At 40.5% G+C, this 16292-nt stretch overlaps 1 long non-coding RNA gene across 1 annotated transcript in view; it reads right to left on the bottom strand.

Moving 5' to 3' along the window:
- LOC133248936 (uncharacterized) overlaps window positions 1-16292 on the bottom strand; it is an 87105-nt gene that overhangs the window by 36480 nt on the left and 34333 nt on the right. Inside the window, exon 3 of the long non-coding RNA XR_009736785.1 lies at window positions 10408-10543. This is a non-coding gene — a long non-coding RNA (uncharacterized LOC133248936). The remainder of the gene's footprint in view (window positions 1-10407; window positions 10544-16292) is intronic.

Genomic DNA, 16292 nt, shown 5'->3' with positions numbered 1-16292 from the left:
CGGCGGCTGCAGGGATCAATGAGGTAGTACACGTTGAATGCAAAACAGCCCAGCCACACAAGCAACTGATAGACGCTTGCTGTCATTGTTAAGGGTTATCAGTGTTGCTATGAATCCCAAGCTTAAAAACCAGTGACACAATTTGTGAACAGATCTTTTGCTCCTTTATAATTTTTAGGCATTTGACTAGATTTTGCATATGTGAATTAATAGATAAGATGAAAAGTTGGTAGATTTTAGAATGTTTATGACCTACCACTCTGTGAAAAGGCAACCAAGCTGCCCTGGTGTCTGTCTATGTTCCATGATGTCCAAATTGAAGAACTAAGGAAACAAATATGTGTAGTGTATTTAAAGAAAAAAATTATAAATTCAAGATGAATGAAAGCTCAGTGGAAAAGGTAACTTATTCTAAAATAAAAGTTAAAAGCTTCATTGTGACAAAGATACCTATCCTGCACTGCATAGATCCCTGACATCACAATGACTCTAACTGCGTTAGTCCAGAAATACAGAATGCTTTGAAAGGCAATAGGAGAAAGGGGATCCTGAAATACCTTGTGAACAGCCAGGGCTCATGATTGGGATTCATTTCCAGGCAATCAATCAGCTTGTTGATTCACCAAATGGAACTGTTGTTTAAAATCTGAATGCTTGGTTCAAGAGCCACTGACTGCTGTCACTTGAGACACTATAAGTTTCAGCCTACATTAGCTTTATGGTTGTAGAAAGGCTGAATATCTTAATGAAATCAAGCCTCTTTAAGTGACCTATAAATTCAATATGATTTTAATCAAAACTTTATAAATTTGGAATATTTAATGTCTAAGAATAGCTAAGAACCCATAAAAAAAGAAACATATTTGTTATTGTACCAAATCCATAGTTATTATAAGGCTATAATATTAAAAATCATGTGGTATTAGCACAGGGAAAGTAAAAAGAGAATCACAGATACATGGAAACTTCAGTGAGGAAAGGGTGGATTTTTCCTAAGCCACATGATGATCAGTGATTTTTGACATAGTGGAAGAGGAACTGTATTCCAAGGCTACTCTGTGTGTACTAAAAAAGTCAATTACAGGGTCTTTAATGAGTAAAATAAATAGCCAATGGGAATTTGCTGTATGGCTCAGGAAACTCAAACAGGGTCTCTGTATCAACCTGGAGGGGTGGGATGGGGAGGGAGGTGGGAGGGAGGATCAAAAGAGAGGGGATATATATATATACATATGGCTGATTCATGTTGAGGTTTGACAGAAACAGCAAAATTCTGTAAAGCAATTACCCTTCAATAAAAAATAAATTAAAAAAACAGCTATGAAAAAGCAAAGCTAAAAACTTTTAGAAATATAATATAGGAGGGTCTTCATGTATTTGGAATGGAGAAAGATTTCTTAAATAAGACACAATAAGTATAAACCATAGAGGAAGTTGTTAAAATTAATAGCAGTCTTCATCTTCCTGCTGTCATAACAAAGAACCACAGGCTGGATTGTTTAAACAATAGAAATGCATCCTCTTACAGTTCTGGGTCTTAGAAGTTCAAATTAAAGTTTTGTCAGTGTTGGTTCCTTCTCAGGCCTCTCTCCTAGGCTGGCAGACAGCCATCTTCTTGTTCTTCACATTACCTTCACTCTGAACCTATCTGTGTCCAGATTTCCTCTCACTGAGGCACTAGTTGAATTGAATTAGGGCTCACCCTAGCAAGGTACTATTAACTACCTCTTTGAAGGTTGTATTTCCAAATATGGTCACACACTGAAGTACTAGGGGTTAGGGCTTCAGCATGTGAGTTTTGGAGTGACACAATTCAGCCTATAAAAAATGGGCAAAGACTTAAAACAAGCCCTTCACAAAAAAACCCCAGTGGCTGAGAGTGCACTATCAAAATATGCTAAATCTCATTAATATTCACAGAAAAACAAGTTTAAAACCACAGTGACGTACCATTTCACACCCACAAGATTGGTCAGGATTTTAAAGCTGATAGTATCAAGTATTGGCAAAGATATGGATCAACTGGATTGCATATATTCAAGGATAAGACTGAAAATTTAGCTAAAGACCTTAATTTTTTCACCCATCCAGCAATATTGATGGCGTCTATATCTTAAGTTTCAGGATTGTCAATTCTAGGAAAATTAACTAAAGAAGGTCTTATGCATTTACATCAATGAGCATGTAACAACTATTCATACGAGGACTATTTGTAGTAGGTAACAAAACAGTGGAAAACCAAAGTTTATCAATAGCACTATAAATACATTATAGTACAATCCTATAATGAAGTATTCAACATCCACTGAAAGGAATCAATTACAGCTAAATGCAAAAATGTAGATGAATTTCAGGAACATAAAGGTAAATGAAAAAAAAGCAATTTCAAAAATAACACTTAAAAATGATGATTTGATTTATATAAATTTCAAGAATATGAAAACCTAAAAAATATTTTTAAGGATGTGGTTTTAAAGATGTGGTTAAGCCATAAAGGCAAAATAAACATAAAATTCTGGATAATGGTGCCTCTGAGGCAGAATGGTTTGGGGAGGGGCACACAATACAGATATATTCACTGAATCCATCTGAAACTTTAAAATATATCAAATGTTTTATTACAATTTTTGTTATACATTTAATATTTACAAAAAATATTGTAAAGTAAAAAATTAGGACACATGATACACCTATTTCACATTGTGTGAAAGTATATTCCAATATCAGAACTACACTGGAATTGATGTGGTGGGGAGGGAACAATGTACATGAGTCCCAGTTTTATAAACCAAATACTCAAATTCAAAATGCAGCTACATAATCATAAAAGTGGGGCTTCCTGGGTGGCTCAGTGGTTAAGAGTCTGCTGCAAATGCAAGAGACACAAGTTCAATCCCTGGGTCAGGAAGACCCCCTGAAGGAGGAGATGGCAAACCATTCCAGTATTCCTGCTTGGAGAATTCCATGGACAGAGCAGCTTGGCGGGCTACAGTCCATGGGATCACAAAGTCAGACACGACTGAGCGACTGAGCATGCATGCACGCAAATGTGAAAGTGACATTTCAGAAAAGGGAATCTGAATCCAAATAACAGGCCATCTGGCAGAGAGAGACAAATCCCACAATGACCTCTTACTTTTTTGTCATAAGCTTTCATATACAGAGCCAGGATTCCATGGCCTGACTGAGTAACCAATTATTGATCCAAAAGGAAAAGGAAGACCGTATACTATGCTCTGATTCATCTAACACTGCTCCAGGAAACACAGTAGAGTCTCAGGGAGTACCACTCAACCCCACAAACCTGAGAGAGTTTCTGCCTAAATTCCTGAGCTGCAAGGCAAAGTGTGGGTAGAATATAGGAAGTGAGGCCTGGCAGGGGAGAAGCAGCCTGTCTTGTGAGGTTTCCTAAATTTCTGCCCTAACTTCTACCTGTTTAAATAGATATTTTTAATGTTTTTACTATAATCCAAAATCAATTAACATGAAAGCTGCTTGCTTTCATGGGGGACATTTAAATACAGTACTTACTCTGTTAATAACAAGGATTCCACCATTTTTCCAATATTAAGAAAATCCCAAAGAAACGCTTTACAGATTTTTATAGCTTTCTTTTGGAAAAGAAAAAAAAATTCTGGATCTTCAATACAAGTGGGAATGGAGCATTTAGCTAAGACAGACATACAGAAAGAAATACAGACCAACTGTGTTTCTCTTCAAGGGTTTTTGGAACCATCATCCTTATCTTACCATAGTCATCACAAGATATACAATAATTTCTGAAACTCTGTACCTTTTATCCTAAATATCTCATCCCTGGTTAAGTATTATACATACTAATCCTAAATCATGGCTGGAATAATCATTTAGTATCAATGGCACATAAGACAAGCATCCTTAACCACAGATTAGGAAAAATTCAGAAGCCAGATCATTCAATGCTTCTAGAATAGAGATCATTCTAAAGATGGAAAGACTTGTTTCTGTACTTGGAAGTTAAACATGTGCTTAAAAGATTATCCAGTCCAAACATCTTCATGATTTGTAACTAACCTGGATGTAGTTGAGACAATGAATTACATGCACATGGTAACAGGACAGCAAACACCCTATTCCACAACATTCCAGAAGGCACTGCTGAGCGCAGCAGGGGGATAATACGGCTGCTATGGTCTAGTTAGGCTAGGAGCATCATTGAATGCAATTAAATTCCACAAAATGTCAAAATGCAGCAAGGAAATCATAATGCATAATGTCACAGAAGCTCTGCATCTGGAGAAATTCTCTGCATAATTTATTGAGCCTGTGCTACAGCACTGCATGATCAAAGCAAAAGAAAGAAAAAGCAGAAAGGCCCGCTACAGTGGACCCTGACTGATCATCTGAAACACAGAGTTGTGATTTGCATAGTGAATATAGGAATGAGGATTACAGGGAAATGGAACCCTAAACCACATGTACAAGACTGTGAGATTTAGGAAACCATAACAATGAAACCTTCTTTGAAGCTTAAGTTATACTAGGGTTTATCACTTTCTATTCACAGGTCCTCACAGCTATTACAAAAGCAAAAGGAGTTTCAAAATTATGGGTTTTAAGCACAGCATTGACTGGCCACACTGAATTAAGTATCCTCCATTAGTCTGATAGTAGAAACCCTTCTAAAGAAGAAGGAGCTTTATTCAGATGCTAGAGGTTTCTTCACAGGAATATTACAATTTGGGGCTCCATTTACAAGGCACACCAAAAATGACACAATGTGGTACCTTGAGTATCGGGCTCTGTTTTTAGACCCAGCCCCTAATCAGCTGTGACAGGAATGAGAATCCATGTGGCAAAAGGAAGCAGTGCCAGATGCTAGGGGAGGCTGTGTTCCTGGAAGGAACAGCTGAGAATGGAGCAGCCCCTATGTGGCCAAAAGCTCAAGTGCTGTCACCTGAACTCAGCCTGTGGGGAGGAGGCTGCCACGCCAGCTCCCCTCCAGGGCATCCTAGGCTGTCATGACCAGGAGACCACACCAGGACAGCTGGAAGGTGCTTCCAGGCTGAAATCAGAGGCGTGGGGTTCACAAGCCTGGCTGGGCCTTAATATCACCCGACCTGCTCATGTGACACATCAGAAAAAGGAAGAGCAGAGAGACCACTGGTTGAGAGTCTTACCCTTAAGACATGGACTCCATGTCTAACTGCAGGTCCTGGATCCCTCGCTGCCAGAAACAGATCAACAGCAGTTGGTAGAAATTCAGGTTCTCAGGCCCTGTGGCAGGATCTGTTGAACCAGGAGTTATTCTCAAAGAGCCCCTAAAGATTCCCATGTATATTAAGGTTTGGAAAGAAAGCACAGCTCCACACCACATTGCTTAATTCCTGCAGTCCAGCAAAGCTCAGACTTTACCGACAAACTGTTACTAGCTGTGTGATCCTGGGTGAACTGCTTAAAACTGTCTCTCAATTCCTTATGCAAAATCCTCACAATACTTACTTCACAGGGTTCCTGTTGGGAGTAAACTAATGAATGTATGGAAAGTGCCAAGTATATGCCTGCTGCTACTGCTGCTGCTGCTAAGTCGCGTCAGTTGTGTCCAACTCTGTGCGACCCCATAGACAGCAGCCCACCAGGCTCCTCCATCCATGGGATTCTCCAGGCAAGAGTAGTGGAATGGGGTGCCATTGCCTTCTCCGAGTATGATGCCTGGCATAAAATAAATTCTATAAAAATTTCAGCAATTATTTTTTTAATATTAGTTTTATTTAAAATGATTTGACAAGAAAAACATCTGAAAGTCATCAACTACCAAGTTCTGCATATATATGAAAGTGAAAGTCACTCAGTTGTGTCCAACTCTTTGTGACCCCATGGGCTATACAGCGCATGGAATTCTCCAGGCCAGAACACTGGAGTGGGTAGCCTTCCCTTTCTCCATGGGATCTTCCCAACCCAGGGATTGAACCCAGGTCTCCTGCATTACAGGAAGATTCTTTACCAGCTGAGCCACAAGTGAAGCTCAAGAATACTGGAGTGGGTGGCCTACCCCTTCTCCAGAGGATCTTCCCGACCCAGGAATTGAACTGGGGTCTCCTGCATTGCAGGCAGATTCTTTACCAACTGAGCTATCAGGGAATGCCTCTGCTTAAAGATATGGATTTTGCAAGACTCGATATAGTGACACCTTGGTGCCTTCAAAGAACTGAGAACTCCCAGGCTCCATATAAAAGGATGGCTTAGTGTCTTATCCCTGCTTCCTAATCCAGTCTCTTCTTGCCACAATGAGAAAAACAAAAACAGCCACATTTCTTAGGAGGCAGATGGATTAAGCCAAATGTCTCATTAGCAACATGTGTCACTTAAAATTCTGAGCTTGAGGCTTTGCAAAATCATCTTTCCACATCTGCCTGAAAGTTTCATTAAAATACCAACTCCTTAGAGCCCAGAAGATGCTATTGATTCTTTTCCCCCACTATTCCTCCCCCCAGAGTGTCCCCGAGTCCCAGTTACCCAGTGTAGGTCAACTGAACATCCTGAAGATACCCACAAACAAGCCACATTTCCACCTCACTCCACAAAACTTATGAAGCACTGCTCTATGAATCTGTTGTAATTTTGCACTCAGAAAATCTAAGGGGAATAAAGCTATTTTAATATGTGCACACAGGTAAGTAAGTATTTAATATGTGCATACAGGTAAGGCTTCCCTCACAGCTCAGTTGGTAATCCACCTGCAATGCAGGAGAACCCAGTTCTACTCCTGGGTTGGGAAGATCCACTGGAGAAGGGATAGGCCACCCACTCCAGTATTCTTGGGCTTCCCTGGTGGCTCAGCTGGTAAAGAATCTTCCTGCAATGCAGGAGACCAGAGTTCAATCTCTGGGTTTGGAAGATTCCCTGGAGAAGGGAAAGGCTACCCACTCCAGTATTCTGGCCTGGAGAATTCCATGAGCTGTATAGTCCATGGGGTCACAAAGAGTTGGACACAACTAAGCGACTTTCACTTCACTTCACTTCACAGGTAATTTTGGTGTTATGTCAAAATGTAAGATCTTTCTCCAATTTTTATGCACGTTATTCTTCTTCCTCACCAAATTACACAAACCGGAAAGCAGTGAAATTTAGATTTGATTACAGACATAGGGACATGTTTACAGCTTCTCACAGACTAAGATAGCTCCAGTCATTGTGAACTACTTATGATTTTTTTTTCAGTTTATCAGATTCTCTCCATTTTATGCATTTTTTTTACATACTTAAAATGTTCTTTCTCAGTTTTAACTGTTGTGGATACTTTCCAACTTAAAACAACAAGGAATACACTGATTCCTACAAGGAAGTTTTCCTACAAGGAAAACTACAAGGAATATTCAACAGTTGACAGTCTAGTCTATTGCTCATTGCAGAAAGGGGAATGACACCTTGCAACTCTGCGATGCCTTAGGAAGAGGGTTTAGAAGGAACCTATCATAGAATTGGGGTTAGTATTAGGTGAATACAGGTAGCGAGGAAGAGCATTACTCAAGACTTACTGTTGTCTACCTTATTAACAATGGGGAAGAACTGAAGCAAAACTGAATCTGTAATTTGTAAGGAAAGAGCACTCACCCATATTATCTAGAATGGAGGAATATTTGGTCGTCTTTGCACTTTAGACAATGTTCTGGCTTTTTTCTCTGCTCAGATGTGATTTTAGAATACACTTGTTTTTGACTTGATTATTCTGAGCTCAGATCTGTCAATATTTTCAGACGTTGCTGTTCTATGAAATTATTTGTATGCAGCAAGACACCCAGGCCTGACAGTGAGTGACAGGCCAGTAACCAGCTAGCAGTGGCTGGCTTTCTCAACAAGGAAACCCTTCATCCTTTAAAACCCAGGAGTGTGACTGTGAGCCCGCCCTCCACACCAAGGGCTGGATGTCTGTCTTCGGTGCTCCAATTGCACACTGCATGCACCCTCCTTAAACACATATGGAGCGGGAGCCCATTTCTATTTACTCTTCCTCCTCTATGGTCGAGAGCTCCTACTGACAGGAGTTTTTTATCTGTATGTGCTCCAGGTCTCCCGTGGTCCCCAGGACCATTTCTGCATCCTGCTCCTCTCTGTTCCATACAGAAACCTGCCCTGTGTGCTACAACTGGTCCCTGTGGCCTCTGCCTTCCAGTTTGATTTCACGGGGAGCCCTGCCAGGAGGTGGGAGGAAGGGAGGTCAGGGAAGAGTCTTGCAAGGCTGCCTCAGGATGGGTGTGTCACTCTTTGCAAGTCTCAGGCTTTCTACAGGATTCTCTCCTCTGGCTTTGAGTAAGTGTCACCCCCTCTTCCCTTCAGGCCTGGGGGTGGTAACAGTAACTCTGCCCTCCCTACCCTGGGGTAGCACTCCTGTGGGATCTACACCTGCATTGTGAACAAGTTCAGTTCAGTTCAGTTGCTCAGTCATGTCCGACTTTTTGTGACCCCATGGACTGCAGGCTTCCCTGTCCTGCACGAACTCCCGGAGCTTGCTTCAGGAAGTTTCAGCTTCAACATCAGTCCTTCCAATGAGTATTCAGGACTGATTTCCTTTAAGATGGACTAGTTTGATCTCCTCGCAGCCCAAGGGACTCTCGAGAGTCTTCTCCAACACCAAAGTTCAAAAGCATCAATTCTTCAGCACTCAGCTTTCTTTATAGTCCAACTCTCACATCCATACATGACTACTGGAAAAACCATAGCTTTGACTAGACAGACCTTGGTTGGCAAAGAATGTCTCTGCTTTATAATGTGCTTTCTAGGTTGGTCATAGCTTTTCTTCCAAGGAGCAGGTGTCTTTTAATTTCATGGCTTCAGTCACCATCCAAAGTGATTTTGGAGTCCCCCAAAATAAAATCTCTCAATGTTTCCATTTTTTCCCCATCTATTTGCCATGAAGTGATAGGACTGGATATCATGATCTTAGTTGTCTGAATGCTGAGCTTTAAGCCAACTTTTTCACTCTCCTCTTTCACTTTTATCAAGAGGCTCTTTAATTCTTCTTCACTTTCTCCCATAAGGGTAGTTTCATCTGCATATATGAGGTTATTGATATTTCTCCTGGCAATCTTGATTCCAGATTATGCTTCATCCAGCCCGGCACTTTGCATGATGTAATCTGCATAGAAGTTAATTAAGCAAGGTAACAATATACAGCCTTGATGTACTCCTTTCCCGATTTGGAATTATTCTATTGTTCCATGTCCGGTTCCAACTGTTGCTTCTTGACCTGCATACAGATTTCTCAGGAGGCAGGTGAGATGGTCTAGTATTCTTATCGCTTTAAGATTTTTCCACAGTTTGTTGTGATCCATACAGTCAAAGGCTTTGGCATAGTCAATAAAGCAGATGTTTTTCTGGAAATCTCTCTTTTTCAATGATCCAATGGATGTTGGCAATTTGATCTCTGGTACCGTTGCCTTTTCTAAATCCAGCTTGAACATTTGGAAATTCACGGTTCATGTACTGTTGAAGCCTGACTTGGAGAATTTTGAGCATTACTTTGCTAGTGTGTAAGATGAGTGCAATTTTGTGGTAGTTTGAACATTCTTTGGCATTGCCTTTCTTTGGCATTGGAATGAAAACTGACCTTTTCCAGTCCTGTGAACAAACCCTCCTCCAATTACCCTAACTTGAGTATGTCTTCTTTCCTGTCGTTACTGTGGCCCCTACACTGTCCCTCTATCTGGTTTTGTGTCTATTTCTGTGCCAAAAATGATTCCACCACTGAGAATAAGACCCCAACTTTACAGGTTTATATTCTGGACCTAGCCCAGTGCCTGGCACTTATTTTCATGGATGAACATATTTACTTTTCATATTAAAATTTTCCCACTTTTTCAACATGAAGAGACTTTTCCAGGTAGGTGGTAAAGAGGTGGATGATTATGTGTGGCAGATTTTCCTGAAATGACTCAGGGAAGACTGTGGAATAAGCCACACAAGGGAAATATTCCTGGAATCAGTAATGGGGGAGGGAGAGGGGAGCTGACAGTCAGAGGGAGGGTGAAAGGTAATATAAGCTGAAACAAAAAAGTATAATTATTTCCATATAAACCCACTTATTCTTATCTAATGAATCAAAGTTTTTTGATTCACCGAAACACAAAATATTTCGTCTGGGCAAATGAGATTTTGAAATGAGCACAAAAATGTCCTAGTAGCTTGCCTATCAGATACGGTGATTGTATGTAGCATAACCCACCATCTTCTCAAGAACTACCACACACAAAATTTCAAGGTGACTTTTTCAAAATGCATTTCATAGAAAGCAGCCACATTTCTTCACATAGGAGGCTGATGGATTACAGAGTATGTTATTAGTAACTTAGACTACTTACAATTCTGGGCTTGAGTGCCTTACAATCTGTTACACAACTGTCTATAATTTCAACAAAATAATACACATACCTAGGGACAAGGAGATGCTATCATGTCCTCTCTTCCACTTATCCTTTTAAATAAGTCAGATTGCTACAAGCAAGCAGAGATTCCACATTTAGAGCCATCTCTGAGAAAGATCACTGGAGGGAGACAGCACTGCCATCTGCAACAGAGGATGGTAGGGATTAGCATAAGGATGATGTAATTATTTCTCGATGCCAACAGAGGTGTCACCTGATTGTTCTCCAGCTGTTCTGTATTAAAATAAATTGCACACATTTAAAAGAGCTGGTAAACAGAGTGATAACGATTCAGATGCTCTCGCATTTAAATAATCAACTTTGTACAGAATTGAGGTATAAATAAAACAGGAACTGCACGACATTATATTGATACAAAAAGTGGGAAAAAGTCTCTTTGAGAATGATATTTTTAACTCCCTGTTTTTTGTAAGGTGATATAACAATGCCACAGAATCTCTACATTTTGTCCTCTAAAAATATCTGAAGGCAACATGAGAAGATATTCAAAACAGAAAAAAAGTCATGAGATATTAAGAGATCACATATTTTCTTGCAAATATCATGTTAGAATATGAAATAGAAACTGATTCCACATATTCTTAAAGAAGCTTTGGATGAAAGAGTAAGAATAACCATGAGAATTTGATTTTCATAATATTCTATCAGTGAACTATAGTTCCCACTAAAAGATTTAATTCAGCAAGTACAGCAATTGGTCGAATAGTACCCTAAATGTCTAGCAAAGCAGATATATGCTTAAAACACACTTATGTTTAAAAGCCATACATGCACAACACAAAACAACGTGATGATAAAATATCAGAAAATAAACATTAACTTCATAAAAAACAAAGTTTAAAACTAGATAACTGTTTCAACTTACATGACTATAAAAATTACTTGCTTCTTGTGCACCAAATAATACAGGAAGATACATCAGTTCAGTTCAGTTCATGTCAGTCACTCAGTTGTGTCCGACCCTCCGTGACCCCATGAATCGCAGCACACCAGGCCTCCCTGTCCATCACCAACTCCTGGAGCTCACCCAGACTCACGTCCATCGAGTCAGTGATGCCATCCAGCCATCTCATCCTCTGTCATCCCCTTCTCCTCCTGCCCCAATCCCTCCCAGCATCAGAGTCTTTTCTAATGAGTCAACTCTTCGCATGAAGTGGCCAAAGTACTGGAGTTTCAGCTTTAGCATCATTCCTTCCAAAGAAATCCCAGGGCTGATCTTCAGAATGGACTGGTTGGATCTCCTTGCAGTCCAAGGGACTCTCAAGATACATAAAAATGTCTAAATCTATTGAGTACCAGGGCACAGAAGAAGCCCCAACAAGATGGTTGTTTCTGCTGCTGCTGCTGCTGCTAAGTCTCTTCAGTCATGTCCGACTCTGTGCGACCCCGTAGATGGCAGCCCACCAGGCTCTCCTGTCCCTGGGATTCTTCAGGCTAGAACACTGGAGTGGGTTGCCATTTCCTTCTCCAGTGCATGAAAGTGAAAAGTCAAAGTGAAGTCGCTCAGTCGTGTCCAACCCTCAGCGACCTCATGGACTGCAGCCTTCCAGGCTCCTCCATCCATGGGATTTTGGCAAGAGAGGCAAAATCACATTTAAAATCAAACCCCATACCCACCAGAGACACTCAGAGGGCTCAAACAAAACTTTGTGCACACCAGGTTCCAGGGACCCCACAAGAGACTGAGCCAGATCTGCCTTTGAGTTTTTGAGTGTCTCCTGCAGAGGCATGGGTCAGTAGTGGCCTGCCACAGAGACAGGGCCTCTAGCTGAAGCAGATTTGGGAGGCACAGCATGTGAACCCCACCATAGAGCCATGGAGCAGATGACAGATAAACAGGAGAACAATTACACCAAAGAAGTTCTCACACTGTTGTGAAAGTTCTAAGTCCAAAACAGATTTCCCAACCTGGGGATCCAGCAAAGGGCCTGAGAACCCTCAGGGAAGTTGACTTTGAAGGCCAGTGGGATTTGATACACTGGAGAAACAGACACTTAAAGGGCACAAACAAAACCTTGTGCACACCAGGACCCAGGAGAAAGAAGCAGTGACCCCACAGGAGACTGAGCCAGATTTGCCTGTCAGTGTCCAGGAGTCTCCAGCAGAGACATGGGTCAACAGTGGCCTGCTGTGGTGTCAGGGGCACTAAATACAATAGTCCTGGCATAAACACTTTTGAAGGAGGTTGCCCTTACTGCCATTACCCCTGCCATAGTTTGGCCTCAGGCCAAACTACAGGGAGCACACCTCACCCATCAACAGAAAATTGGATTAAAGATTTACTGAGCATGAACCCACCCATCAGAGCAAGACCCAGATTTCCCCATAGCCAGTCCCTCCCATGAGGAAAATTCCACAGGCCTCTTATCCTTATCTATCAGAAAGAAGACAGAATGGAAACCACAATTACAGAAAACTAACCAAACTGATCACTTGGATCACATCCTTGTCTAACTCAATGTAACTGTGAGCCATGCTGTGTAGGGCCACCAAAGATGGACAGGTCATGGTGGAGAGTCCTGACCAAATGTGGTCCACTGGAGAAGGGAGTGGCAAGCCATTTCAGTATTCTTGCCTTAACACCATAAACAGGCAAAAAGATATGACACTGACAAAAAGATATGACAGGTCAGTAGGGCCCAATGTGCTACTGGAGAAGAGTGGAGAAATAGCTCCAGAAAGAATGAAGAGGTTGACCCATTGCGAAAACAATGCCCAGTTGTTATTGTGACTGGTGATGGAAGTAAAGTTTGATGATGTAAAGAACAATATTGCATAGGACCCTGGAATGTTAGGACCATGAATCCAGGTAGATTAGAAGTGGTTCAACAGGAGATGGCAAGAGTTAACATAGACATTTTACAGGAATAAGTGAACTAAAATGGACTGAAATGGGTGAATTTAATTCAGATGGCCATTAAATTTACTACTGTGGGCAAGAACCACTTAGAAGAAATGAAGTAGCCCTGCCTACTCAACAAAAGAGTCTGAAATGCAGTAATTGGGTGCAATCTCAAAAATACAGAATGATCTCTGTTTGTCTCCAAGGCAAACCATTTAATATCACAGTAATCCAAGTCTATGCCCCAACCACTAATGCCAAAGAAGTTGAAGTTGAATGGTTCTATGAAGACCTACAAGACTGTCTCGAACTAACACCCAAAAAAGATGTCCTTTTCATTATAGAGGACTAGAATGAAAAAGTGGGAAGTCAAAAGATATTTGGAGTAACAGGCAAGTTTGGCCTTAGAGAACAAAATGAAGCAGGGCAAAGGCTAACAGAGTATTGCCAGGAGAACACACTGGTCATCACAAATACCCTATTCCAAAAACACAAGAGACAACCCTACACATGGACATCACCAGATGGTCAACACCAAAATCAGATTGATTATATTCTTTGCAGCCAAAGATGGAGAAGCTCTATAGAGTCAGCAGAAACAAGACCAGGAGCTGACTGTGGCTCAGATCATGAACTCCTTACTGCCAAATTCAGACTTAAATTGAAGAAAGTAGGGTAAGCCACTGAATCACTCAGGTATGACCTAAATCAAATCCCTTACAACTATACAGTGGAAGTGACAAATAAACACAAAGAATTAGATCTGATAGAGTGCCTGAAGAACTGTGGATGGAGGTTTGTAACACTGTATAGGAGATGATGATCAAAAACATCCCTAAGAAAAAGAAATGCAAAAAAAAAGGCAAAACGGTTGTCTGAGGAGACCTTACAAATAGCTGTGAAAAGAAGAGAAGTTAAAGGCAAAGGATAAAAGGAAAGATACATCCATCTGAATACAGAGTTCTAAAAAATAGCTAAGAGAGATAAGAAAGTCTTCTGAAGTGATCAGTCAAAGAAGTAGAGGAAAACAATAGAATGGGAAAGACTAGAGAGATTTTTAAGAAAATTAGAGATACCAGGGGAACATTTCATGCAGAGGTGGGCACAATAAAGGACAGAAATGGTATGGACCTAACAGAAGCAGAAGATATTAAGAAGAGGTGGTAAGAATCACAGAAGAACTATACAAAAAAAGATCTTAATGACTCAGATAACCACAATGGTGTTATCACTCACCTAGAGCTGGACATTCTGGAATGAAAAGAAGTCCAATTGAGCTATTTCAAATTCCCAAAGATAATGCTGTGAAAGTGCTGCACTCAGGATGTCAGCAAATTTGGAAAACTCAGCAGTGGCCACAGGACTGGAAAGGGTCAGTTTCCTTTCCAATCCCAAAGAAAGGCAATGCCAAACAATGTTCAAACTACCACACAATTGCACTCATCTCACATGCTAGCAAAGTAATGTTCAAAATTCTCCAAGCTAGGTTTCTATAGTATGTGAATGGAGAACTTAGATGTTCAACCTGGATTTAGTAAAGGCAGAGGAACCAGAGATCAAATTGCCAACATCCTTTGAATCACAGAAAAAGCAAGAGAGTTCCAGAAAAACATATACTTTCACTTCATTGACTACACTAAAGCCTTTGACTGTGTGGATCATAACAAATTGTGGAAAATTCTTCAAGAGATGGGAATACCAGACCACCTTACCTGCCTCCTGAGAAATCTGTATGCAGGTCAACAAGCAATAGTTAGAACCAGGTATGAAACAAGTTGATTGATTGGTTCAAAATTGGGAAAGGAGTACCTCAAGGCTCTATATTTTCACCTTGCTTATATAACTATATGCAGAGTATGATGCAAAATGCTGGACTGGATGAAACATAATCTGGAATCAAGATATCCCAGAAAAATATCAATAACCTCAGATATGCAGATGACACCACCCTTATGGCAGAAAACAAAGAGCAACTAAAGAGCCTCTTGATAAAAGTGAAAGAGGAGAGTGGAAAAGCTGACTTAAAACTCAACATTCAAAAAACGAAGATCATGGCATCGGGTCCCATCACTTCATGGCAAATAGATGGGAAACAATGGAAACAGTGATGACAGACTTTATTTTCTTGTGTTCAAAAATCACTTTGGATGGTGACTGCAGCCATGAAATTAAAAGATGCTTGCTCCTTGGAAGAAAAGCTGTGACCAACCTAGACAACATATTAAAAAGCAGAGACATTCCTTTGCCATCAAAGTCCATGTAGTCAAAGCTATGGTTTTTCCAGTAGTCATGTATGGATGTGAGAGTTGGACTATAAAGAAAGCTGAATGCCAAAGAATTGATGCTTTTGAACTGTGGTGTTGGAGGAGACTCTTGAGAGAGTCCCTTGGACAGCAAGGAGATCAAATGCATCCATCCTAAAGGAAATCAGTCCTGAATATACATTGGAAAGACTGCTGCTAAAGCTGAAACTCCAATACTTTGGCTGCCTGATGCAAAGAACTGACACATTGGAAAAGACCCTGATGCTGGGACAGATTGAAGGTAGGAGGAGAAGACGACAACAAGAGAATGAGATCGTTGATGGCATCACTGACCCGATGGACATGAATTTGAACAAGCTCTGGGAGCTGGTGATAGACAGGGAAGCCTGGCGTGCTGCAGTCCATAGGGTTGCAAAAGAACACAATTGAATGATTGAACTGAATTGAGTACCAGCTTTATTTCTAAATCATCTTTCTTCATTCATGTGAAGTCAGATGATTAAATAATATAATATACAAACATTATGTTTAGTATTAAGGCAATTAAAGTAACATGTAAGAGAAATACTACTTAAAATCTAAGTATGTATCCTTTTTTCCTGTCACATTTGCTGCTGCATTTGGGCACATGGTTGACAAGTTTTCCAAACTGGTGTGTTAACTCCTACATTGTTGTATGGCAGAAACCAACATAAAACCATTAAGAAATTTTCCACCAATTAAAAAATAAATAAAAATACAATAATAAGAAAACTAAAACACAAA

This window comes from Bos javanicus, chromosome 5 (genome assembly GCF_032452875.1).
Source record: "Bos javanicus breed banteng chromosome 5, ARS-OSU_banteng_1.0, whole genome shotgun sequence".
In the NCBI taxonomy this organism is placed as follows: Eukaryota; Metazoa; Chordata; class Mammalia; order Artiodactyla; family Bovidae; genus Bos; species Bos javanicus.
The sequence above is the reverse complement of the archived record's forward strand: the minus strand, read 5'-3'. Positions and strand labels throughout refer to the sequence as shown.